The sequence below is a fragment of the Haliotis rufescens genome, unplaced genomic scaffold (assembly GCF_023055435.1).
Source record: "Haliotis rufescens isolate VD_foot unplaced genomic scaffold, xgHalRufe1.0.p SCAF_3, whole genome shotgun sequence".
Lineage (NCBI taxonomy): Eukaryota > Metazoa > Mollusca > Gastropoda > Lepetellida > Haliotidae > Haliotis > Haliotis rufescens.
Window position 1 is genome coordinate 1,030,551 of NW_025964001.1, and position 25,030 is coordinate 1,055,580.

The window sequence follows — 25,030 nt, forward strand, 5'->3', positions numbered from 1 at the left end:
TAAAGGTCTGTGATTATATAAAAAGCTCATAACCTTGATACCTTCAGTCCATCTTATCTGATTCTAACCAAATCTGACATACACGGTCTCAGGGACAACGCGAGACCTAATTAGATTATGGATTATGTCTGGGTAAGGTCAAGTTCAAGGTCATATAAGAGGTCACAGAAAGCATGACACAAGCCTTTGTTTTGTTGCTAATCTAATTAGTATCAACCTCTTTTAATCTTTGACGCTTTGCAATCTCATTATCCTAGTTTTCTCTGTGTTTAGTTTATAGTTAATAATTACTGTATATTGGCTGTTAATGGCCTAAATAATACATCACTGCAAATATCAGAAGGTTATTTTGTGGATTCCAAGGAAAAAGGCCAGTTCCTTCCCACACTGACAAACACTTAGTGCACCTGTTCTTATTTCAGGTAAGGCTTATGCCCAGACAAACCCTGCTTGTGACATGCGACGACTCCATTGGTCAGGGTTGGCATATTGGCAAATGAATCATATTACAATATTTAGAAAATATATGAGTGGGAGTTGTTTACCGTACAATAAAACACAGCAGGAAGAATAAACCAGGAGGGATGCAGTCGTTTATTTCTTATATGAGATATCAACATTATGTACAGGCTCTTAAAGGGTGTTTAGAAAATGTACAAGCTTTAAAAATATTGACTCAAATTTTAATAATGATGACTCCCAGAATGGTATTCGATGTCGGAAATGTTGGAAATATTGGACAAGTCCAGTTAAGTTTGGTCTTTCCTGTATATTTTCACAATCATCACATTGATTATCTGTACCTTTTCTCCTAATACCGATTGTCATATCTCTCCCTCTTTTGGACACGATAGTCCGCCACTGCGTTTATCTGTGTAGACCAGCTACATCTATGGGAAACATCTTAATAGACACTTCCCTCTAAAAAATAACATCGTCCATTATATAACATCATCAAGTTGTGAGCGCATATTTGAATCTTCAGAAATTGCGACATGATAGAACAATGTTTTCCAAGGTTTGTACTTTTTTGTTCTTTGCGATTCATCGTGTAGCTATCTTATATATCATAATATGGAGAACTGTATTGCGACATATTGCAATATGTATTGGGGCCCAAATTATATATATATACTTCACCCCGGTATTCGACGTAATAAGTGCCCAGGGCGCTCTCAAAAATAGAAATAGGGGGCCCTTATTAGAATATAATTTTCGTGAGAACAAAAAACAGAGTTGAAAGATCGTTAATTTTGTGGTTTATGCTAACAGCCTGAAATGATACAAAGAAAAGTCTGTGCGTATTATACACGACAGATATTTTTTCAATAATTTAATTGCCCATAATTAAGGGTGCATATAACACACGAGTGCGTATTATACACAAATAGATAAGTCTTGTGAACATTGATCAATCGGAAGGGGTGCTAATTAGGATTGTTCACTAGCTATTCAATATATTAGCAAATATGGGCGCTTATTAGAGCGGGGCTCTTATTACGTCGAATACGGTAATCAAGAGATCAGATTGCAAGATGGGTTTTGAGAGTACTGATAAATGAGACTACCTGTTACATCATCAATAGGGAGTGTTAATGTTAACTGAATGAAGTGTGTGCTGTTTTGATAGGAACTCAGTCCATGCAAATGTCTCAAGATAGTAGATATAATTAATATGATATGTATATTAATTGTTCTGTGACTGTAATGGAAAATATTGATACACAAAGGTTGTATTGCGATATGTGTGTTGCTGACGACCGTATTGCAATATACAGGTATACTGGTTATATCCCACTCCTCTGCAATGGGTCGGTCGTGTAATAGAGCGACAAGGTAAGTGTGTGGCACCTTGATGGTGCAGGGCATTGCTCATAATATCAATGTCAATCACTAGGTTGTCTAGTAGGGCTGTAACGATGCACCGATACCTACGATATCACCGATACTTAGGTGAACACAATACTTGAATCGGCAGTGTGTGAGATCGCTGTAAATAGAACATGAACTAATAGAGTTATCTCCTGTAATGGCAGAAGTAGGATAGCGCCACCTGTAAATATGGCAGAACACAAGGTAGCTGGGACGTGCCGATTAACTGTTACATTTAATAACCATCTCTTCATTTATAACTGTTTTGATGTTGTGGTTTTTATTGTCTAAGTTTTGAGATAACAATAAATAAATGTATTAACACGATTAAGAAAGAGGTTTCAGAGCTGTACTTCAGTGATTTCATCGATTTTTTTTTACTATAGGATGTGGTGTATTGTGATAGCTGTAGTATCCTCAGTCCGTATCGTGATACAAATCTTATTGTGAGATACAAAACGATACTCTTCTCTACTGTCTAGCCCAGACGTGATTATTTAAAGTCTGCCATCATCTAACTGAAATATATACAGAGTTAAAGGACAAACAACAAACTGAGTGCAGTAGAGGTTGGCACTTGGTGCTCTGAGACACTTGGTCCAGAAAGCCTAGGTTTCCCCTTCTGATGGAACTATTTGGAGATGTTTCACATTACACATTACACATTACACTCACAGACCAGGAATCCACCTGATACCCTTAGATCTGTCATGGTGACTTGACCTTGAGACATGAAGCATTGTCTCTAAGGGCAAGGGTTTTCAAACACAGAGACTTTCTGTGTCTCTTCCACAAGCTGCTAGTCCACTGAGAGGGTACTGTAGAGGCAAGGCAAGGGGTCATATAAGTGGCGCAGCAATAAGTCCACGATTGTCCAGAATTTTGTCACAGATAGATGTTTCCAAATAGCTATCCAATCCACACTTGGAAAGTTCATAAGTAGATGAGGTGCAAGTAAGGTCGTACAAGATCTCAAATTGCCTACATGTCACTCATATATAGCTACAGACAGACTTCTAGAAAGTGTCCCATTCTAATGTTTTGGACTGTCGTGTTTGACATTTTACCAGTGGTTCAATCAGTTGCTGCCACTGGTAACCTGTACAAATGAACTTACAACAATCTCTGCTGCAACATGGCAGGAACACAATTATATTATTTTCATGAGCTGATACTGTGTCAGCTGTTTTCTTCTATCCTCCCTCAAAATGTATTTGTTGTAAAATATTTGGAAATCTTGGTGATCCTCTGACCAAGGTCATACAGACCTTGCTGGTACACAACTATGTGGACATGGCCTATATATCCTATATTATCTAGCTGGTACACAACTATGTGGACATGGCCAATATATCTTATATTATCTAGCTGGTACACAACTATGTTGACATGGCCTATATATTCTATATTATCTAGCTGGTACACAACTATGTGGACATGGCCAATATATCCTATATTATCTAGCTGGTACGCAACTATGTGGACATGGCCAATATATCCTATATTATCTAGCTGGTTCACAACTATGTGGACATGGACAATATATCCTATATTATCTAGCTGGTACACAGCTATGTGGACATGGCCTATATATCCTATATTATCTAGCTGGTACACAACTATGTGGACATGGCCTATATATCCTATATTATCTAGCTGGTAGACAACTATGTGGTCATGACCAATATATCCTATATTATCTAGCTGGTACACAACTATGAGGACATGGCTTATATCCTATATTATCTAGCCTGTACACAACTATTTGAACATGTCTCTATTCATTCAGTATCACCTGCTTGTTACTATACACGCCAAGCATCTGATGGGAAATTAAAAATGGATGACTTATGCAAGATGACTTCAGATGTGAGGCATGGGGTATTATGACCTATAATGACGTGGTCTGTTATCGTCTATAGTGACATGTTAGTGTCAGTGTCACCGAGTTCTCTCTCATCACTGGCTCTCTGCCTGATAATGGGGTTTCTTTTTGTCTTGATTATTGGGTACAGACTGTTACCCTTGGCAACCAATATAGGGGACGTTGGAGTGCATTGGAGAAACGTGACTTGGTGACACGGATCGGTATTGGTCATGTATGAATGTGTGAAAATTCAAAACAGGTTGATAGGCCAGAAATAATATTTTATGTTTTTGTACATGGAGAAATGTTTCAGTTCAGTGAATAATATTATTCAGGAGCTGTACACAGCCTTGTCCCAAGTCAGTGCAATGGGTATTGTTGGGATGTGTCATGCTTGGTGGAGGGTGTGTCCTTACTGGATGTAGGTGGTATATGTCAATGTCTGAATTGGTTCTGTTTGTTCTTAGCCCCAAACCAATGGAGACTTAAGCTGACACAACCATGCTTTGTCTGGCATTTGCCATCTTTTCAAGCTTCCTTGATCAGATTCTGAGGGAACTTTTAATGTTGATGGGTTCTACCAGTTTGAAGTGTCATATGTAAACACAAGGCATGTTTGATTATCGCAGTAGCATAAAAGTGAACAAAAATACAATAAAGGACTGATGTAGGTTGACATGTGTGACTCCCTCCAACACTGGTGTAGATTGACGTGTGTGACTCCTCGCAAAACTGATGTAGGTTGACGTGTGTGACTCCCTCCAACACTGATGTAGGTTGACGTGTGTGACTCCCTCCAACACTGATGTAGGACGACGTGTGTGACTCCATCCAACACTGATATAGGTCGACGTGTGTGACTCTCTCCAACACTGACGTAGGTTGACGTGTGTCACTCCCTCCAACACTGACGTAGGTTGACGTGTGTCACTCCCTCCAACACTGATGTAGGACGACGTGTGTCACTCCCTCCAACACTGATGTAGGACGACGTGTGTGACTCCCTCCAACACTGATGTAGGTTGATGTGTGTGACTCTCTCCAACACTGACGTAGGTTGACGTGTGTGACTCCCTCTAACACTGATGTAGGTTGACATGTGTGACTCTCTCCAACACTGATGTAGGTTGACGTGTGTGACTCTCTCCAACACTGATGTAGGACGACGTGTGTGACTCCCTCCAACACTGATGTAGGTTGATGTGTGTGACTCTCTCCAACACTGACGTAGGTTGACGTGTGTGACTCCCTCTAACACTGATGTAGGTTGACATGTGTGACTCCCTCCAACACTGATGTAGATTGACGTGTGTGACTCCTCGCAAAACTGATGTAGGTTGACGTGTGTGACTCCCTCCAACACTGATGTAGGTTGACGTGTGTGACTCCCTCCAACACTGATGTAGGTTGATGTGTGTGACTCTCTCCAACACTGACGTAGGTTGACGTGTGTGACTCCCTCTAACACTGATGTAGGTTGACGTGTGTGACTCTCTCCAACACTGATGTAGGTTGAATTGCGTGACTCTCTCCTACACTGACGTAGGTTGACGTGTGTGACTCTCTCCAACACTGACGTAGGATGACGTGTGTGACTCCCTCCAACACTGACGTAGGTTGACGTGTGTGACTCCCTCCAACATTGATGTAAGTTGACGTGTGTGACTCCCTCCAACACTGATGTAGGTTGACGTGTGTGACTCCCTCCAACACTGATGTAGGTTGAAGTGCGTGACTCCCTCCTACACTGACGTAGGTTGACGTGTGTGACTCCCTCCAACACTGATGTAGGTTGACGTGTGTGACTCCCTCAAACACTGATGTAGGTTGACGTGTGTGACTCCCTCCAACACTGATGTAGGTTGAAGTGCGTGACTCCCTCCAACACTGATGTAGGTTGACGTGTGTGACTCCCTCCAACACTGATGTAGGTTGACGTGTGTGACTCCCTCCAACACTGATGTAGGACGACGTGTGTGACTCCATCCAACACTGATATAGGTCGACGTGTGTGACTCCCTCCAACATTGATGTAGGCTGATGGGTGTGACTCCCTCCAACACTGACGTAGGTTGACGTGTGTGACTCCCTCCAACTCTGATGTAGGCTGATGGGTGTGACTCCCTCCAACACTGACGTAGGTTGACGTGTGTGACTCCCTCCAACACTGATGTAGGTTGACGTGTGTGACTCTCTCCAACACTGACATAGACTGACGTGTATAACTCCCTCCAACTCTGATGTAGGTTGACGTGTGTGACTCCCTCCAACACTGACGTAGGTTGATGTGTGGGGGACAAGTTCTATTCACTGACGCGTCTCGTTTTCACCTCAGCCACAGCGATGGACGGATTCGAGTGTACCGACGTAGAGGTGAACGTTACGTCAATCATTGTGTCATTGAAGAAGATCGGTTCAGGGGCGGCAGCGTTATGGTAGGCTTTTGGATTACAGCAAGACGGAGGACCTGTTTGATAGTGGTAGAGGGAAATCTCAATGGACAGCGCTACCGTGATGAGATCATCGGCCCTGTTGTTCTACCCTTTTTGCGTCGTCATGGCCCAGGCATTACCTTTCAACATGCCAACGCCCGGCCTCATATTGCTCAACTTGTTCAGGATTCTCTTCAACAAAACAACGTGAATGTCATCCCCTGGCCGGCTCGCTCCCTTGATCTCTCACCAATCGAGCACATGTGGGATGAGATGGATCGGCGCCTTCGACGTCAACCACGTGTTCCACAGACACTCCAGGAACTTCGAAACATGCCCCAGCAGATATGGACAGATATCCCACAGTACTTTGTGTGACGCCTGGTCCATTCCATGAGACGAAGATGTGTTGCTTGCATCACAACCAGAGGTGACCACACACGTTATTGATTTGTAAATTGACATTTTGGCATGCTCATTTTTTTTATGAAATCACACATTTTCTGAAGTCAATATGGCAAATTAAACCATTTGAACACTTACAGGAGTCTTTTATCTGTTGCAAAAATTGTTTCAGATTTGGTAAAAAACATAACTTTGCATTATATCTTATTCAATGTCACAGGAACTTTTGTTGTTCAGTATATGTATTGGTTTGATGTCAAATTTCCATCACGTGATGATGTCTAATGAATGTTGACGATTGGTCAACCACGATGCACCATCAGTGGACTTCTTGCCACGTATGTCCATTCCATCTGTAACATGAGCTGAGGTTCAATTTCTTGGCTTGACACTCTCAACAAAATACATATTTATGCCCAGATTTTGCTGGAGACAAAAGGCACTAGGACATTTTCATGATTTTATCACCTTTTGGTTGGACATTCTTCTATATGATTACCAAATTTGAAAACTAGTCAGTCTGCCTAGTAAAAATCTGTTTGGTCTAGTTACCTCAGGTGATAACAGTAAATTAAATAACACTAAAAATCTACTGAAGATGATGCTAAGACCATGTTCAGGCTAGTAGCATCAAATGTTATGATCACAGACTGACTTGAAGACATTTTGATCACCATCAGTCAGTTTCCTGGAACATTTACCGATCTCATCTTAAATTTCTATAAGCAAGAGAATGCATTTATTGCTGTCAATTTATTTTGACATTGATATTGATTTTCTTCTACTGTCAAGGCAAGACTGGGAGATAAATGTACAGGTGGGTGTTATGAAGAATATGGAGCACGTGAGGTCGAGGTGACCCAATATGTAAATACCATCAAGCTGTTGTGTCATCCACATAGATTAACTGAGATCTGACAGGGTGCATACACCACAGACTCCCACACGGGGTAGCCAGGGTGCAGTTAATGTTGCTGAAACTGACACAATGACAGATGACGTCCTGTTGCATCATGTGTAGACAGTCTGGTGTACATTCTATTCCATGGATCAATAGGCACATGGTTAAATTTCCAATAGCGTAAGACGATCACATGGAACCTATTGGGTGGGCGTTGTTGCCAGTGGTGACTGACTGCTTCCTTATGAAACTGCTGTAGACTAGCTGATTGTAACAAGCAGTTATACAATTGTACTGCATCCATACTAACTGCGCCCATTTTGTGTTGTTTCTAATGACCTTGTTGTTATGTTGCTTGCAACAGAGGTAATATGGATTGCTTCAGTTTAAGCCTCTGCTGTTGAAATGCTTCGCAGGACATGGACACGTTTTTTGCTCCAGAGATCCTCTTCTGCATAGCTATGTGCAGTCGCAATTTGTTGATTCAAACTGGTAGCCATGTCGTTATGACATTGGCTGTACACACGCTAAGGAAACTTATTTTTTATCTTTGTTGAAGTCGGTTATCTAGGGACGCAGTCATGTAATTGATCACAATAGGAGACATTGTGTGACTTCAATGTCATTTCAGTTTGGTCTGAATAATTAGCAGTGGTATGTTCTCATGTGGATGCCAGGGAGGACGAGGATGTATGTATCTGATATATGAACTGATCCTGCAGGTTCTTCTGATTAAATTATGGTAATAAAGAAGAGAGAAGATGTAACTGGTTGCATGCATCTGTAGTTTATATGGATTGCAAAGAACTATTCTACAAGGATTTCTTTTTAAAGTGTATGAAATTAATGTTGCCTTCTCATTACAAGATTTTGTAAGTGAAAATAATGCTATTTGTTTTGCGTGTCTGGCAGGGAAATATTGTGCTGTTGTGTCAAGTAACAACAATTCAAATTTGCGGAAGCACATGGCTAACCGATGAAACACGTGAGGTCACTTTGACCTGTTGTGAAAAATATTTCATTTTTTGTTTATCTGAAAACTAAAACATTATAAAATGATGAATTCTTAAAAAATGATCTTTTTCTGGAAAAAAGTTCAGTTGAGGCCCAAAGTTTTTTAGAAATAAGGTAATGTTTTTCTGCTTCTTGTGGAATGCGGAAGCGATTTCGCGAACAAGTAAGAATTCTACCAATTTTACTGTGCCTTCACCTAGAGATGCTCCATGGTCGTAGTAATGTTGTGGTGGTATAACAGTGTAGACAAATGCAACAAACAGTACATAATTCTAACATTTAAGTGATGGTTGTCATATTAACGATTGAGGAGGCGTGTCCTCATTTGCCGGTTCGTCACGTGATGTCAACAGACACAATGTATTCCTACGCGCACATATCTCCGCCCACCTTTCCATGATTTCTCTATGATAATACACACACCGGCAGGGACAATTAGCAAATAAAACTCTCAGAAACAATTGAAACCAAATCAGAGAAACAGTCATACATTTCACTACTCGTGTTCCTCTCAGGAAGTAGAGGCGGAGACACCCTTGTTTTGACAGACCAGCCTGTTGCACGTGAGGTCAATTTGACCTGTTGTGAAAAATATTTCCTTTTTGTTTATCTGAAAACTAAAACATTATAATATGATGAATTCTTAAAAAATGATCTTTTTCTGGAAAAAAGTTCAGTTGAGGCCCAAAGTTTTTTAGAAATAAGGTAATGTTTTTCTGCTTCTTGTGGAATGCGGAAGCGATTTCGCGAACAAGTAAGAATTCTACCAATTTTACTGTGCCTTCACCTAGAGATGCTCCATGGTCGTAGAAATGTTGTGGTGGTATAACAGTGTAGACAAATGCAACAAACAGTACAAAATTCTAACATTTAAGTGATGGTTGTCATATTAACGATTGAGGAGGCGTGTCCTCATTCGCCGGTTCGTCACGTGATGTCAACAAACACAATGTATTCCTACGCGCACATATCTCCGCCCACCTTTCCATGATTTCTCTATGATAATACACACACCGGCAGGGACAATTAGCAAATAAAACTCTCAGAAACAATTGAAACCAAATCAGAGAAACAGTCATACATTTCACTACTCGTGTTCCTCTCAGGAAGTTGAGGCGGAGACACCCATGTTTTGACACACCAGCCTGTTGCACGTGAGGTCGAGGTGACCTCATCGCTGCAGGATAACGTGACCTGTGCAGTGTGTTCTGGCTGTAGTAATTTGTTGTTGCACCCGCGGCGCAGGCTGTGTTCCTTTGGTGCACAATGCAGCAAGCTGAGACGCACTGCACACTATGCAATAGTCTGTACCAGCTGTAGTCAACCCCGGGACGGAAAGTTAACATGTGTACATTTATTATCATGAAGTCATATCAAGTAAGTGTTTCTTCATGTTGGAATTCATGAGTTAGTACATGTACACATGTAGTTGTTCTAACTCATGCATTCCAAGATGAAGAAATACTTACTTGATATGATTTCGTGATAATAATGTCTGCTTTTGATCAAACCCTAAGCTTGAGCTCGTCAAGGCAAATGTATGTGACATGGAAAGCCACGCTCAAGCCTCGAGTATGAATGGCAGGTTTAGCGTTTGTTTAGGTGGACTTTGAAACAAATAATTCATGTTTTCATGGTTTGTTTCTTCCTTTTGTATTTTGTGAAGTGAGTATTTTGTCCAATTCTGACTATAGGTATATACCAGTGTGAGGTTCTCCTACACTGATGTTTACAGAATGCGGAAGTAAAACGGCTCCATGTATTCATAATGTCTCCATACAGTGCAGTGCACCCTTTTCAACTTCATACTTTTTCATTAGTGGGCCACACATTGAATTCTAAGTCTTCGGACAGTTTTCGTTTCATTGACATATTTCGCTTCCGATTTTATTTGGTAGGCGTGTCTATCAGCGATTGCTGATCACGTGATGTAAACAATGTATTCATACACGCATTGGCTGTGAGTTGGCGTTTGTTATTGTTTATTTCGGCTGCAATGTTGTTGATATGTTTGGATGTATTTTTCTTGTTTTTAATAGACATGTTCATTTATACATGGCAGGTCCCGTAAGGGTAAAAGTGTTTCAAATTTGTCAAGGATGGTGGGCCACACGTTTGTAGGTCGTGTCACCTTGACATTGGTTGTGCCCGGTTCTGTTAATGTTTATCTTGTATTTTTAGTTGTTTATCAAAATATTTCCTTACAAAACAACGAATATCAGGTCAGTATAATCTGACATTAACATGATTAATGACAGCACTTCATTTTGTCAAGGAAACAAGATATTTCACCTGTTGTTGAACCTGGCGAGAGGATATGGCCGTGATCAGCTGTTTAAGGAGGCACGTTAGGTTGAACCTTTCCTGATGCATTGAGCATTGTTTGGTTATGTTTAATACTGAACACCCATGCATTTTATCAGGTATTTAATCTTGGCATCAGATCACATATTCTTGTGCCACAGAAATAGTTAACAAAGCCTGGAGTGTGGTTTACCTGTATAGGTAGAGTTGATTGATGTGCAGTGGTACCAGGTGCGTGGTTTACCTGTAAACATAGGGTTGATTGATGTGCAGTGGTACCAGGTGCGTGGTTTACCTGTAAACATAGGGTTGATTGATGTGCAGTGGTACCAGGTGCGTGGTTTACCTGTAAACATAGGGTTGATTGATGTGCAGTGGTACCAGGTGCGTGGTTTACCTGTAAACATAGGGTTGATTGATGTGCAGTGGTACCAGGTGTGTGGTTTACCTGCAAAGGTAGAGTTGATTCATTTGCAGTGGTACCAGGTGCGTGGTTTACCTGCAAAGGTAGAGTTCATTGATGTACAGTGGTACCACGTACATGGTTTACCTGTAAACATAGGGTTGATTGATGTGCAGTGGTACCAGGTTCGTGGTTTACCTGTAAACATAGGGTTGATTGATGTGCAGTGGTACCAGGTGTGTGGTTTACCTGTACAGGTAGAGTTGATTGATGTGCAGTGGTACCAGGTGCGTGGTTTACCTGCAAAGGTAGAGTTGATTGATGTGCAGTGGTACAAGGAGCATGGTTTACCTGTACAGGTAGAGTTGATTGATGTGCAGTGGTACAAGGTGCATGGTTTACCTGTACAGGTAGGGTTGATTGATGTGCAGTGGTACCAGGTGCATGGTTTACCTGTACAGGTTGGGTTGATTGATGTGCAGTGGTACCAGGTGCATGGTTTACCTGCAAAGGTAGAGTTAATTGATGTGCAGTGGTACCAGGTGCATGGTTTACCTGTACACGTTGAGTTGATTGATGTGCACTGGTACCAGGTGCATGGTTTACCTGCAAAGGTAGAGTTGATTGATGTGCAGTGGTACCAGGTGCGTGGTTTACCTGTACTGGTAGTGTTGATTGATGTGCAGTGGTACCATGTGCGTGGTTTACCTGTACAGGTAGAGTTGATTGATGTGCAGTGGTACCAGGTGCATGGTTTACCTGTACAGGTAGGGTTGATTGTTTTGCCTGATGTACCAGGTGTGTGGTTTACCTGTACAGGTAGGGTTGATTGTTTTGCCTGATGTACCAGGTGTGTGGTTTACCTGTACAGGTAGGGTTGATTGTTTGCCTGATGTACCAGGTGTGTGGTTCGATTGATTGTTTTAAGTTCCTAAAAACTGGACGCACCTGGGAAAACTACAACACTGTTCTGTGGTAATTACTGCATGTTGGTAGCGGGGGTTTGTTCAACATATTACATTACAGCCAATTGCAGTACATCGGAACAATCAATAACACATTACACGTCAAAACACACATGCCTTTTATGTCGTTGAGCAACAGGTGTATATCAATGCCAATTTATTGATAGGGCTGCCAGCATGGATGTTGAGGCACAATACTGCCTTAACAAGTCATACTCCTTTTTCTTTTGCGCTAACCCAGCTGTTGTAGGAATGCATGAGATGTCTTGTGTTGTCCAGTTGTCGTAGATACTGAGTACCTGAATGCCTCACATTAAGCCAGCACAGCTAAATTACCGCCACCACCACAAACTGATGGACTGAGAAAAGAGAAACCTGTAAGCCATTGCTGCCGTCTTGATACGGTCAGGCAAAAACTGCTGGTTTATTTAGGAATACTGGTGTTGGTGAGCCTTTGCTCTGTCCGCGGTTCCTTTATATTGTTGGCTGGTAAATATTGATTAAATATGATCACCTCTAATAGCAGCAGCATGATAGGTCGGGGCGACTTTCCTCTCTGTGAACTGAATGGCCTACTTGTAGCAATGTCAATGGTATATAAACACCTCCACACTATTGCCCATGTATCAAACTGTGGCAGCGATGCTGAGGTGGTGGATGTGAGTGATGGCATGCATCGTGGATGTGGTTGTCTCTGGTCCTAGGTTGCTGCACAGCGGGTATACAACAAGCACAGAAGGCTTGTACTTGAGAGATACGTTATTGATTTGGACTACATAAGCCTGCGTTGTGAATAAGGTATGATGTTCTACAAGTTGAATACTTTGTTCGTTTTGTATGGGTATGTTGGTTACGGTTTTTCTGCTTTTAAGCTCATTATTGTCACGTTTGTGATATGTTTTCATCACTGATGTTTTTTGCGTGTTGCTGATGTTAATAATAGCACAGCTTGGTCAATGTGGCTTGTGATATAATGACAAGCTGTATGTTGTGCGCTGTGCAGTTTAGCGGACCATGTGAGGTCATTGCGACCTAACCTGCATAGATAGTATCCTGCACACTGCCCCAGTATCATGGAATAGCTGTGAGGTGCTTGCACTGGATTGAATGCACTGTGTTGGTGACGTTTCCTGTACTTAAGCTGTTGGAATTTTTCCGATCAAGTATGTATGTAGCACCATGTTGACATGTCACTGTTTGAAATGTTCGTGGACTGTTCTTGTGTTTTGTTCTGGCTGAAAGTGTAGATTATTGTTTTACACGAATGTATGATTGAAAACTTTAGTTTTATTTGATGTGGGTGCATTTTGAGATGTAAAATGAGCACCTGCGGAAACACGTGGGGTCACGACGACCTGATCGTGACCGAATTAAATGCATCTTGTGTGCATAGTTTTCGCGCTGTAGATGACCCTGCATATTCCCTGTTGTGATTGTAGTATTACGTCTTGAAATGGTACGAAATATTTAATGTTTTGTTTGAGTTGTTTTTTTAATGCAAATCTTTCATGCAGAAGTTAGTGATGGTAAACAAATTAGAGTATTGTTTTGGGGACTATGTTCTGTGTCATGTGATGTTGTGTTGCATGTAGAAACAGCCGAGGGTTGTCATGTGGTTATCACTTGGTCAATATCCCACATCAATTGATTGTATTTCATGATAACATACTGCGAAGTGGAACAGGTGTCTTGTGACCTTAATCACATGACCTTGTGACGTAGGATGTAAACAGTGTATTCATCCGCGTGCATTAGCATGCTTGTGTAAGATCATGTTAGTTTCGTCCTGGTTGTCAAATCGTACTTAAAAAACTGGCCGTCACATTTGAATGCTTAAATAGCCCAAGTAATGTTGCACTTGTTTAAATGATTTCGATACTGTATTACAAAGGAAACAAGCTTTTGACATGCACTTGAGATGGCCTTCCATGTGACAGGTTACACCGACCCAACCCATCACTGGCACGGCTCTTATCTGCATGTCTTGTCGCTGTGTTTGTCTGATCGTGTGAGTCAGCCTCGGCTATGCTGTTGCAGTCATTGAAGCTGCTCCTGCACATAGATAGCCTTTGTGTACCTGGCGGCACACTGCTAGTGAACACTCTACAAAACAAGCTTTAACAAAACAGCGGAAAATGACAGTATATTTCGATTACTGCATGATTCAGCTGCAGTTATCAATGTCAGGCATCTCATTGGCTGATATCAATGTGTGTCACCAAGCTTATCAGAATGATATTCAGTAGTTTATACGACATAGGGGTTAGGATGTATTGTGAGTCGCCTGACAGAAAGCATGGGCTAAAGCTGCCTCCAAGTCCAGAACTAAATTCTTTGGGATCCTCTGTTGCAAAATTAGGAAATTTTGTTGAAGAGTTCAAATGACTAACATTGAAATGTATGTGAAAGGCTGTCAGGCTTGCTGACTTGGTTTAATGAATGTCATCATATCAAATTGTTGATGCATGTCTAAGTACAAAGTTTGATGGCGAGAAAAACAGGGGTTTGAAGTTAGACTTCTAGGTGGTTCAAGTTCAAAGTTTGATGGCAAGAAAGAGAGGGGTTTGAGGTTAGACTTCTAAGGGGGTTCAAATACAAAGTTTGATGGCGAGAAAAACAGGGGTTTGAAGTTAGACTTCTAGGTGGTTCAAGTTCAAAGTTTGATGGCAAGAAAGACAGGGGTTTGAGGTTAGACTTCTAAGGGGGTTCAAATACAAAGTTTGATGGCGAGAAAAACAGGGGTTTGAAGTTAAGACTTCTAGTGGGTTCACGTACAAAGTTTGATGGCGAGAAAGACAGGGGTTTGAGGTTAGACTTCTAGATGGTTCACTTACAAAGTTTGATGGCGAGAAAAATAGGGTTTTGAAGTTAGACTTCTAGGGGGTTCAAGTACAAAGTATGATGGCGAGAAAGACAGGGATTTGAAGTTAAGACTTCTAGTGGGTTCAAGTTCAAAGTTTGATGGCAAGAAAGACAAGGATTTGAAGTTAAGACTTCTAGTGGGTTCAAGTTCAAAGTTTGATGGCAAGAAAGAGAGCGGTTTGAGGTTAGACTTCTAGGGGGTTCAAATACAAAGTTTGATGGCGAGAAAAACAGGGGTTTGAAGTCAAGACTTCTAGTGGGTTCACGTACAAAGTTTGATGGCGAGAAAGACAGGGGTTTGAGGTTAGACTTCTAGATGGTTCACTTACAAAGTTTGATGGCGAGAAAAACAGGGTTTTGAAGTTAAGACTTCTAGGGGGTTCAAGTACAAAGTATGATGGCGAGAAAGACAGGGATTTGAAGTTAAGACTTCTAGTGGGTTCAAGTTCAAAGTTTGATGGCGAGAAAGAGAGCGGTTTGAGGTTAGACTTCTAGGGGGGTTCAAATACAAAGTTTGATGGCGAGAAAAACATGGGTTTGAAGTTATGAACAACCACTTTCCTTGTCTGTTGAGGAAGATTTGATCAGTTGTCTTGACAGGATCCAGCAGTGCCCCATTCTTGACAGGGCGGTTGGGTGGCCTAATGGTTAAAGCATTCACTCATCATGCCAAAGAACCGGGTTCGATTCCCCATTAGGGTGCAATGTGTGAAGACCGTTTCTGGTGTCCCCAGTCATGATATTGATGGAATATTGCTAAAAGCAGCATAAAACAATACCAACTCTCTCACTCATTCTTGACAGTGAGACTAGAATGATTTTACTGACCTGTTCCTGTAGCCTGTCTAGGCACATTCATCATGCTTCTTCTCATGATTTAAGGATAGATCGGCGCCAGTATGCCCAGCTGACTAATGTGGAGTTCTTATGTTCAGTGTTGCATACGTGCATGGTTCATGAGTTCTCATGTTAGATGTAGATAAGATGAATGGTTCCTGAGTTTATATACTCAGTGTAGATAACATGCATTGCTCTTCAGTTCTTATGGTCAGTGTAGATAAAATGGACTGTTCCTGGATTTTTAATGGTCCACCTCCATCTAGTGGTAGAGCATCCGACCAGAGAGCGGAAGGTCTGGTGTTCAATCCCCGGCCACGTCATACCAAAAGACATTAAAAGATGGTACTGGTTGTTACCCTGTCTGGTGCTTGGCATTAAGGGGCTAAAACAAGGACTTGTCGGCTTGAGGTCAGTATACTGTGTCTTAGTGGGGTATTCATGTTTTAAAAAATGTGACATGGTATCTCAGTGGGCTAGCACTATAAATCAGCATCAGTCCGGATTAGTACACAGTTACACACACACACACACACATGTGCATGCTAGTCGCTGTATAAGTGCAATAATTTTGGATGCAACGTTAAACACCATTTCATCTCACCTCCTGAATTTTTATGTTCTGTGTAGATAAGATGCACTGTCCCTGAGTTTATCATGTTCGGTGTTCCTGAGAGGCACTGTAGATACAGTAGATATGAACACAGTGTGTTAAAGAGTGCACAGTTTGAACTACCAGTGTCAGAGAAGGCTGTCTGTCATGAACATGATGAATGGTGACAATGTTGCAGAACGCTCACATTGCCTGGAATATGTTAAATACTTGTGAGGCCAGTCAAGCTTATGCAGGGATGTGGTCAGTGACATCCACCCCCCCCCCCCCCCCCCCCCCCCCCCCGTTCTAGTTATGGCTCCCATTTTTCAACATAACCTGAACAAAAAGGATTGTTTTTGACCAAATTTGGTATGTGGCCCTGTACAAGGACAAGTCAAATTTGATACTTGGATAAATGGGTCAACGTTAAGGGGATAATTGTCACATGATTATGACAAGCATACATCCAGTTAACAATGTCTGGATGGTTAATTATAACTTATGTTTTGGGGCCATGTTACAAACTCTTGTGCAATAGTTTCACATGTCGAGGTACCTGTGAAGATCCGGGCGTAGAATAGGTCTTCAGCAACCCATGCTTGTTGTAAATGGCGACTACGCTTGTCGTAAGAGGAGACTAACAGGATTGGGTAGTCAGGCTTGCTGACTTGGTTGATGCATGTCATTGGTCCCAATTGCTTGGATTGATGCTCATGGTGTCAATCACTGGATTGTCTGGTCTCGACTCGATTATTTACAGATCACCGTCATATAGCTGGAAGATTGCTGAATGCGGCGTTAAACAACAGACAAACATAAAAACATGTCAAGGGGCACAGGAACATATGGACATCTGCAACCAATCTTATCAAAAGAAACATTGCCTTCAGTATTTTTATTAAAAAATTGTAGCAGCGGGAAGAGTAATCACCTGAGGTGAACATTTGTTAGTTTTTAAATGGAAGCTGATCATCTAGACTTGCACAAATCTCTAAGGCATTAACTATTTGTGTACATTATCATGTCTAGTTTATATAAATATTATGGACAAGTTGTCCCTATAAAAGACAGGTATCCTACATACTCCCCGCTCATCTGGACTTGCCTTTTATGAGGATAAAAATACTAAACATGGACTCATCATTCAGTTCAGCCCTGAAGCAAGCCTACTAATCATGCTAAAGCTTGACTGATTTTATCATACCCAGGCCGTCAAGTGTGATGGTGCAGACTAACTCGACAGGAGTGCATTGCGCATGATCCATTGGGATCCTTCTCGGGTCGATCTGACCTAGCCTGCCTCATGGAGCAGAGGACAGTGACCTGACCCACAATGAGATAATAGTTATGGTCATGCAAGCTACTTTTTTCATGTACCTTTATTGTGTTTATCAATGAGTTGTCACTGACATCCTCCAGGTCTGTACATGTGTCCTTTCAGTTGTCTGAAGTCAGTCATGTCACAACATTGGACCCATGCTGATGTCAGGGAGGGACAAATTATGGATGCACAAATCCTTTTTTATTTTCCCCCCAGTTTGAAAAAAAGGGGGATATAGTGATCAGCATGTCCGTTCATCCATCCGTCAGCTGTCCGTTTTCTGTTTCCAGAGCAGAACTCCAATACCGTTAAATATTTCTTGTTAAAACTTTCTATTATAGATCAGTCTTGTTGGGAACTGGTGCCTTTTGATGATTTGGGATTTTTATTTATCCCCCGCCCAACGAAGTTGGCGGGGGATATAGAAACGGGCTCTGTCCGTCCGTCCGTCTGTCCGTCCGTCCATCCGTCCATCCATCACGTTTCGTTTCCGGAGCATAACTCATAAACCGTTCAATATTTTTTAATCAAACTTTGCAGGTCTGTCAGGTACATGCTGAACTGGTGCATTTTGCTATTGAGAAATTTTAGAAATTTTTATTTTTTACGTTTCCATGGCAACAAGATGGACTTAGGTTCTGTGAGGGTAGGGTTCGTTTCCGGAACATAACTCATTAACCGTTCAATATTTTTTCATCAAACTTTGCAGGTCTGTCAGGTACATGCTGAACTAGTGCCTTTTGCTATTGAGAAATTTTAGAAATTTTTATTTTTTACGTTTCCATGGCAACAAGATGGACTTAGGTTCTGTGAGGGTAGGGTTAGTTTCCGGAGCATAACTCATAATCCGTTCAATATTTTTTCATCAAACTTTGCAGGTCTGTCAGGTACATGCTGAACTTGTGCCTTTTGCTATTTAGAAATTTTAGAAATATTTATTTTTTACGTTTTTCATGGCAACAAGATGGACATGGTTCCAAACTCATCTTTTTTTTACAATTTCCATGACAAGTTCCACCTCGGTTAAAAAAGGTTAGGGTTTGTTTAGATTCAATTATGTCATAAATTCTGCAACAGGGGCAGGGGATATAGCCACGTTAGTGGCAAACTCTTGTTGTTTTATGTTTTTATGTTTTCATGATGATAAGTAGACTTTACTGAAAATTAGGGTAGTGCTTGTTTCCGGAGCAGAACTCCAAAACCTTTGAATATTTCTGGATGAAACTTTTGAACATATGGGATTTTGTAAAATACTGAACAGCATTATTTTTTTCTTCACTGAACTGAAGGTATCCAGTGGCAGTGTACCAAACGCTGGGAATAAGTAGCCAATCCATTTCCGAATTGCACCAGATTGGGGGATATGTCATCGCCTGATGACTCTTGTTCAAATATAAAGCGTATTAAGGTTATAAATTTCAGTAAAAGCATTGAGTATAGGATCGTGGTTTGGAAATGTCTGCAATACTCAATGCTTGTAGTAAAGGATTGTGTTTTGGAAAGGTATTTGATACCTGATGCTTGTTGTATAGGATTATGGTTTGGAAAGGTCTGCGATACCTGATGCTTGTTGTATAGGATTACGGTTTGGAAAGGTCCCCTATACTCAATGATTGGTGTAAAGGATTGTGGTTTGGAAAGATGTTCGATACCTGATGCTTGTTGTAGGATTGTGGTTTGGAAAGATGTTCGATACCTGATGCTTGTTGTAGGATTGTGGTTTGGAAAGATGTTCGATACCTGATGCTTGTTGTAAAGGATTGTGGTTTGGAAAGATATTCGATACCTGATGCTCGTTGTAAAGGATTGTGGTTTGGAAAGATGATCGATACCTGATGCTTGTTGTAAAGGATTGTGGTTTGGAAAGATATTCGATACCTGATGCTCGTTGTAAAGGATTGTGGTTTGGAAAGATGTTCGATACCTGATGCTTGTTGTAAAGGATTGTGGTTTGGAAAGATGTTCGATACCTGATGCTTGTTGTAGGATTGTGGTTTGGAAAGATGTTCGATACCTGATGCTTGTTGTAGGATTGTGGTTTGGAAAGATGTTCGATACCTGATGCTTGTTGTAAAGGATTGTGGTTTGGAAAGATATTCGATACCTGATGCTCGTTGTAAAGGATTGTGGTTTGGAAAGATGTTCGATACCTGATGCTTGTTGTAAAGGATTGTGGTTTGGAAAGATGTTCGATATCTGATGCTTGTTGTAGGATTGTGGTTTGGAAAGATGTTCGATACCTGATGCTTGTTGTAAAGGATTGTGGTTTGGAAAGATGTTCGATACCTGATGCTTGTTGTAGGATTGTGGTTTGGAAAGATGTTCGATACCTGATGCTTGTTGTAAAGGATTGTGGTTTGGAAAGATGTTCGATACCTGATGCTTGTTGTAAAGGATTGTGGTTTGGAAAGATATTCGATACCTGATGCTCGTTGTAAAGGATTGTGGTTTGGAAAGATGTTCGATACCTGATGCTTGTTGTAAAGGATTGTGGTTTGGAAAGATGTTCGATACCTGATGCTTGTTGTAGGATTGTGGTTTGGAAAGATGTTCGATACCTGATGCTTGTTGTAGGATTGTGGTTTGGAAAGATGTTCGATACCTGATACTTGTTGTAAAGGATTATGGTTTGGAAAGATGTTCGATACCTGATGCTTGTTGTAGGATTGTGGTTTGGAAAGATGTTCGATACCTGATGCTTGTTATAGGATTGTGGTTTGGAAAGATGTTCGATACCTAATGCTTGTTGTAAAGGATTGTGGTTTGGAAAGATGTTCGATACCTGATGCTTGTTGTAAAGGATTGTGGTTTGGAAAGATGTTCGATACCTGATGCTTGTTGTAAAGGATTGTGGTTTGGAAAGGTCTGTATTATCTTACCCAATGCTTATTGTAAAGGATTGTGGATCAGAATACACCTTCCCTCAGACCGTTGGTTGTCATGAAATATGCAGTTGTCATATGTATGGCCTTGACCGTGCTACCTATATACTAAGGTTGCTGGCCTTGAATTACATTACCTGCCTGCTGTGTAGCACATGTCACATGACCCCTGTTGCTGTTTGTGTGGCACAGTGACAGCTGGTGATTGCAAGCTCCTAACAGTGATAGCCCGTTTGCGTTTGCTATACTATCGATGCCACCAGTCAAAACTCCCCACTGTGATAGGTGACCACATCCATGCTTGGAGTTGAACTCGCAACTGACGGACCGTTATGTTTACAAACAAGTGATGACTGCTGGTGACTGTGTGAAAGGGAGGTTACTCTGAACACCTCCTTTTCAGATCAACAGGTGTATTTATGCTTGACCCTCTTTGTACTTGCTATACATGACCTCTTTTATGATAGCAAAAAGTCAACAAGACTTAAAGTAAAAAGTGACATTGACATCTAAATGTTTATTTTTCTGGAGAGAATTAGTTTGAAAATGAATTAATTGTTAGGTTTTATTTACCTTCAAATACACAAGTGAACTTATAATTGAGTTGGATACATCATAGCTGAATAAGGTCTACAATTGCTTGATTTTTCAATTGAGTGATTTGATGAGGTCTGGTGGCCTCCCTGTTTGTTTGAAGAGAACATGGATGTGTAACCATGGAGACTAACATTCTCTGACATGTGTCTCCTTACACAGGTAGTGTAAGTCAATGCTCACACTCTTGATCAGTGGTTAATCAGATTGATAACAATACGCGTTGCCAAGGTTTCCTGTCAACATTGTTAAAACATGTTTTGCCTGCCTGATTCATTCAATTGAGTGAGTGGTTCTGTGAGTGAGTGGTTGTGAGAGTGAGTGAGAAGTTGTGTGAGTGAGTGAGTGGGTGGGTGAATGAGTGAGTGGTTGTGTGAGTGAGAGAGGTTGTGTGAGTGAGTGAGAGGTTGTGTGAGTGAGTGAGTGGTTGTGTGAGTGAGAGAGGTTGTGTGAGTGAGTGAGAGAGGTTGTGTGAGTGAGTGAGTGGTTGTGTGAGTGAGAGAGGTTGTGTGAGTGAGTGAGAGAGGTTGTGTGAGTGAGTGAGAGAGGTGTGAGTGAGTGAGTGGTTGTGTGAGTGAGAGAGGTTGTGTGAGTGAGTGAGTGGTTGTGTGAGTGAGAGGTTGTGTGCGTGAGTGAGTGGTTGTGTGAGTGAGAGAGGTTGTGTGAGTGAGTGAGTGGTTGTGTGAGGGAGAGAGGTTGTGTGAGTGAGTGAGTGGTTGTGTGAGTGAGAGAGGTTGTGTGAGTGAGTGAAAGGTTGTGTGAGTGAGTGGTTGTATGAGTGAGTGGTTGTGTGAGTGAGTGAGTGGTTGTGTGAGTGAGTGAGTGGTTTTGTGAGTGAGTGAGAGGTATGAGTGAGTGGTTGTGTGAGTGAGTGAGTGGATTAGTGTATGAGAGGTTATGTGAGTAAGAGGTTGTGAAAGGATGGGTGAGTATCTGTGGGATTCAATCCTAGAACACGTCTGTACTAATAATACAAACATACAACTGCTCTTCTTGTACTGATAAAATTCTTAGTTAACCTGGAGACTGTCAATGTGATCCTGTGTCATTGGCCATTGTCTGTCTTCAGTTTTGTTTGTTTGTTTGTTTGTTGTTTCACGCAGAACATGAGAGTGGCCAGTAAATAATCATGTCTGGACCAGACTATCCAGTGATAAACATCATGAGCATCAATCTAGGCAATTGGGATACGATGACATGCAGGCTCACTGACTTGGTTGATGCATGTCATCGTATTCCAATTGCGTGGATTGATGCTCATGATGTCAATCACCGTATCGTCTGGTCCAGACACGATTATTTACAGAGAGCCATCATATAGCTTGAAGATTGCTGACTGTGGCGTTAAACAGTGAACAAACATGTACAAAACTGCTGGTGTATTGAGTGGTACGCTGTGGAAAGTAGGGGTATGCTATAGCTATGCCCAACTCATTGTTAACAGAGGTGACTGAAACAGGCATAAAATATGATGTCAGTGGTAGAGCTGTACTGTCAATAGTACAGGTGTGATGTCAGTGATAGAGCTGTGATTTCAGTGGTAGAGCTGTGATGTCAGTGGTAGAGCTGTGATGTCAGTGGTAGAGCTGTGATGACAGGGATAGAGCTGTTATGTCAGTGGTAGAGCTGTTATATAAGTGATAGAGCTGTGATGTCAGTGGTAGAGCGGTGATGTCAGAGGTAGAGCGGTGATGTCAGAGGTAGAGCAGTGATGTCAGTGATAGAGCTGTTATGTCAGTGATAGAGCTGTGATGTCAGTGATAGAGAGGTGTTGTCAGTGATAGAGCTGTTATGTCAGTGATAGAGCTGTGATGTCAGTGATAGAGAGGTGATGTCAGTGATAGAGCTGTGATGTCAGTGATAGAGCTGTTATGTCAGTGATAGAGCTGTGATGTCAGTGGTAGAGCTGTTATGTCAGTGATAGAGCAGTGATGTCAGTGGCAGAGCTATGATATCAGTGATAGCGCAGTGATATCAGTGGCACAGCTGTGATGTCAGTGGTAGAGCTATGATATCAGTGATAGCGCATTGATATCAGTGATAGAGCAGTGATGTCAGTGGCAGAGCTATGATATCAGTGATAGCGCAGTGATATCAGTGATAGAGCAGTGATGTCAGTGGCAGAGCTATGATATCAGTGATAGTGCAGTGATATCAGTGATAGAGCAGTGATGTCAGTGGTAGAGCTATGATATCAGTGATAGCGCAGTGATATCAGTGATAGAGCTGTGATGTCAGTGGTAGAGCTATGATATCAGTGATAGCGCTGTGATATCAGTGATAGAGCAGTGATGTCAGTGGCAGAGCTGTGATGACAGGGATAGAGCTGTTATGTCAGTGGTAGAGCTGTTATATAAGTGATAGAGTGGTGATGTCAGAGGTAGAGCGGTGATGTCAGGCATAGAGCGGTGATGTCAGTGATAGAGCTATGATGTCAGTGGTAGAGCTGTTATGTCAGTGGCAGAGCTGTTATATAAGTGATAGAGCTGTGATGTCAGGCATAGAGCGGTGATGTCAGTGATAGAGCTGTTATATAAGTGATAGAGCTGTGATGTCAGGCATAGAGCGGTGATGTCAGTGGCAGAGCTGTGATGTCAGTGGTAGAGCTATGATGTCAGTGATAGCGCAGTGATGTCAGTGATAGAGCTGTGATGTCAGTGGTAGAGCTGTGATGTCAGTGATAGAGCTGTGATGTCAGGCATAGAGCGGTGATGTCAGTGATAGCGCTATGATGTCAGTGATAGAGCTGTTATATAAGTGATAGAGCTTTGATGTCAGGCATAGAGCGGTGATGTCAGTGGCAGAGCTGTGATGTCAGGCATAGAGCGGTGATGTCAGTGATAGAGCTGTTATGTCAGTGGCAGAGCTGTGATGTCAGTGATAGAGCTGTGATGTCAGTGATAGAGCTGTTATGTCAGTGGCAGAGCGGTGATGTCAGTGATAGAGCTGTGATGTCAGTGACAGAGCTGTGATGTCAATGACAGAGCTATGACGTCAATGGCAGGCAGAGCTGTGATGTCAATGGCAGAGCTGTGACGTCAATGGCAGGCAGAGCTGTGATGTCAATGGCAGAGATGTGATGTCAATGGCAGAGCTGTGATGTCAATGGCAGAGCTGTGATGTCAATAGCAGGCAGAGCTTTGATGTCAATGCCAGAAATGTGATGTCAATGGCAGAGCTGTGATGTCAATCACAGACCTGTGATGTCAATGGCAGAGCTGTGATGTCAATGGCAGGCAGAGCTGTGATGACAATGGCAGAGATGTGATGTCAATCACAGAGCTGTGATGTCAATGGCAGAGCTGTGACGTCAATGGCAGCCAGAGCTGTGATGTCAATCACAGAGCTGTGACGTCAATGGCAGGCAGAGATGTGATGACAATCACAGAGCTGTGATGTCAATGGCAGGCAGAGATGTGATGTCAATGGCAGGCAGAGCTGTGACGTCAATGGCAGGCAGAGATGTGATGTCAATGGCAGAGCTGTGACGTCAATGGCAGGCAGAGCTGTGATGTCAATGGCAGAGCTGTGATGTCAATGGTAGGCAGAGCTGTGATGTCAATGGCAGAGCTGTGACGTCAATGGCAGGCAGAGCTGTGATGTCAATGGCAGAGCTGTGATGTCAATGGTAGGCAGAGCTGTGATGTCAATCACAGAGCTGTGATGTCAATGGCAGAGCTGTGAAGTCAATGGCAGTGCTGTGATGTCAATGGCAGGGCTGTGACGTCAATGGCAGGCAGAGCTGTGACGTCAATGGCAGTGCTGTGATGTAAATG

General features: G+C 41.9%; 1 protein-coding gene across 8 annotated transcripts in view; it reads left to right on the top strand.

Annotated features, from left to right (window-relative positions):
- LOC125384427 (estrogen receptor-like) overlaps positions 1–25,030 on the top strand; it is a 151,130-nt gene that overhangs the window by 21,020 nt on the left and 105,080 nt on the right. For 2 of the 8 annotated variants that reach the window (XM_048403528.1, XM_048403527.1), the window contains exon 1: positions 12,768–12,961. The exons of 3 other annotated variants lie outside the window; for them this stretch is intronic. The gene's annotated coding sequence lies outside the window, so the exon portion shown is untranslated. Of the gene's footprint in view, positions 1–12,767; positions 12,962–13,228; positions 13,327–25,030 lie in introns of those variants that run through there. 3 more of the 8 variants (XM_048403533.1, XM_048403534.1, XM_048403531.1) reach the window with 3 other exon arrangements.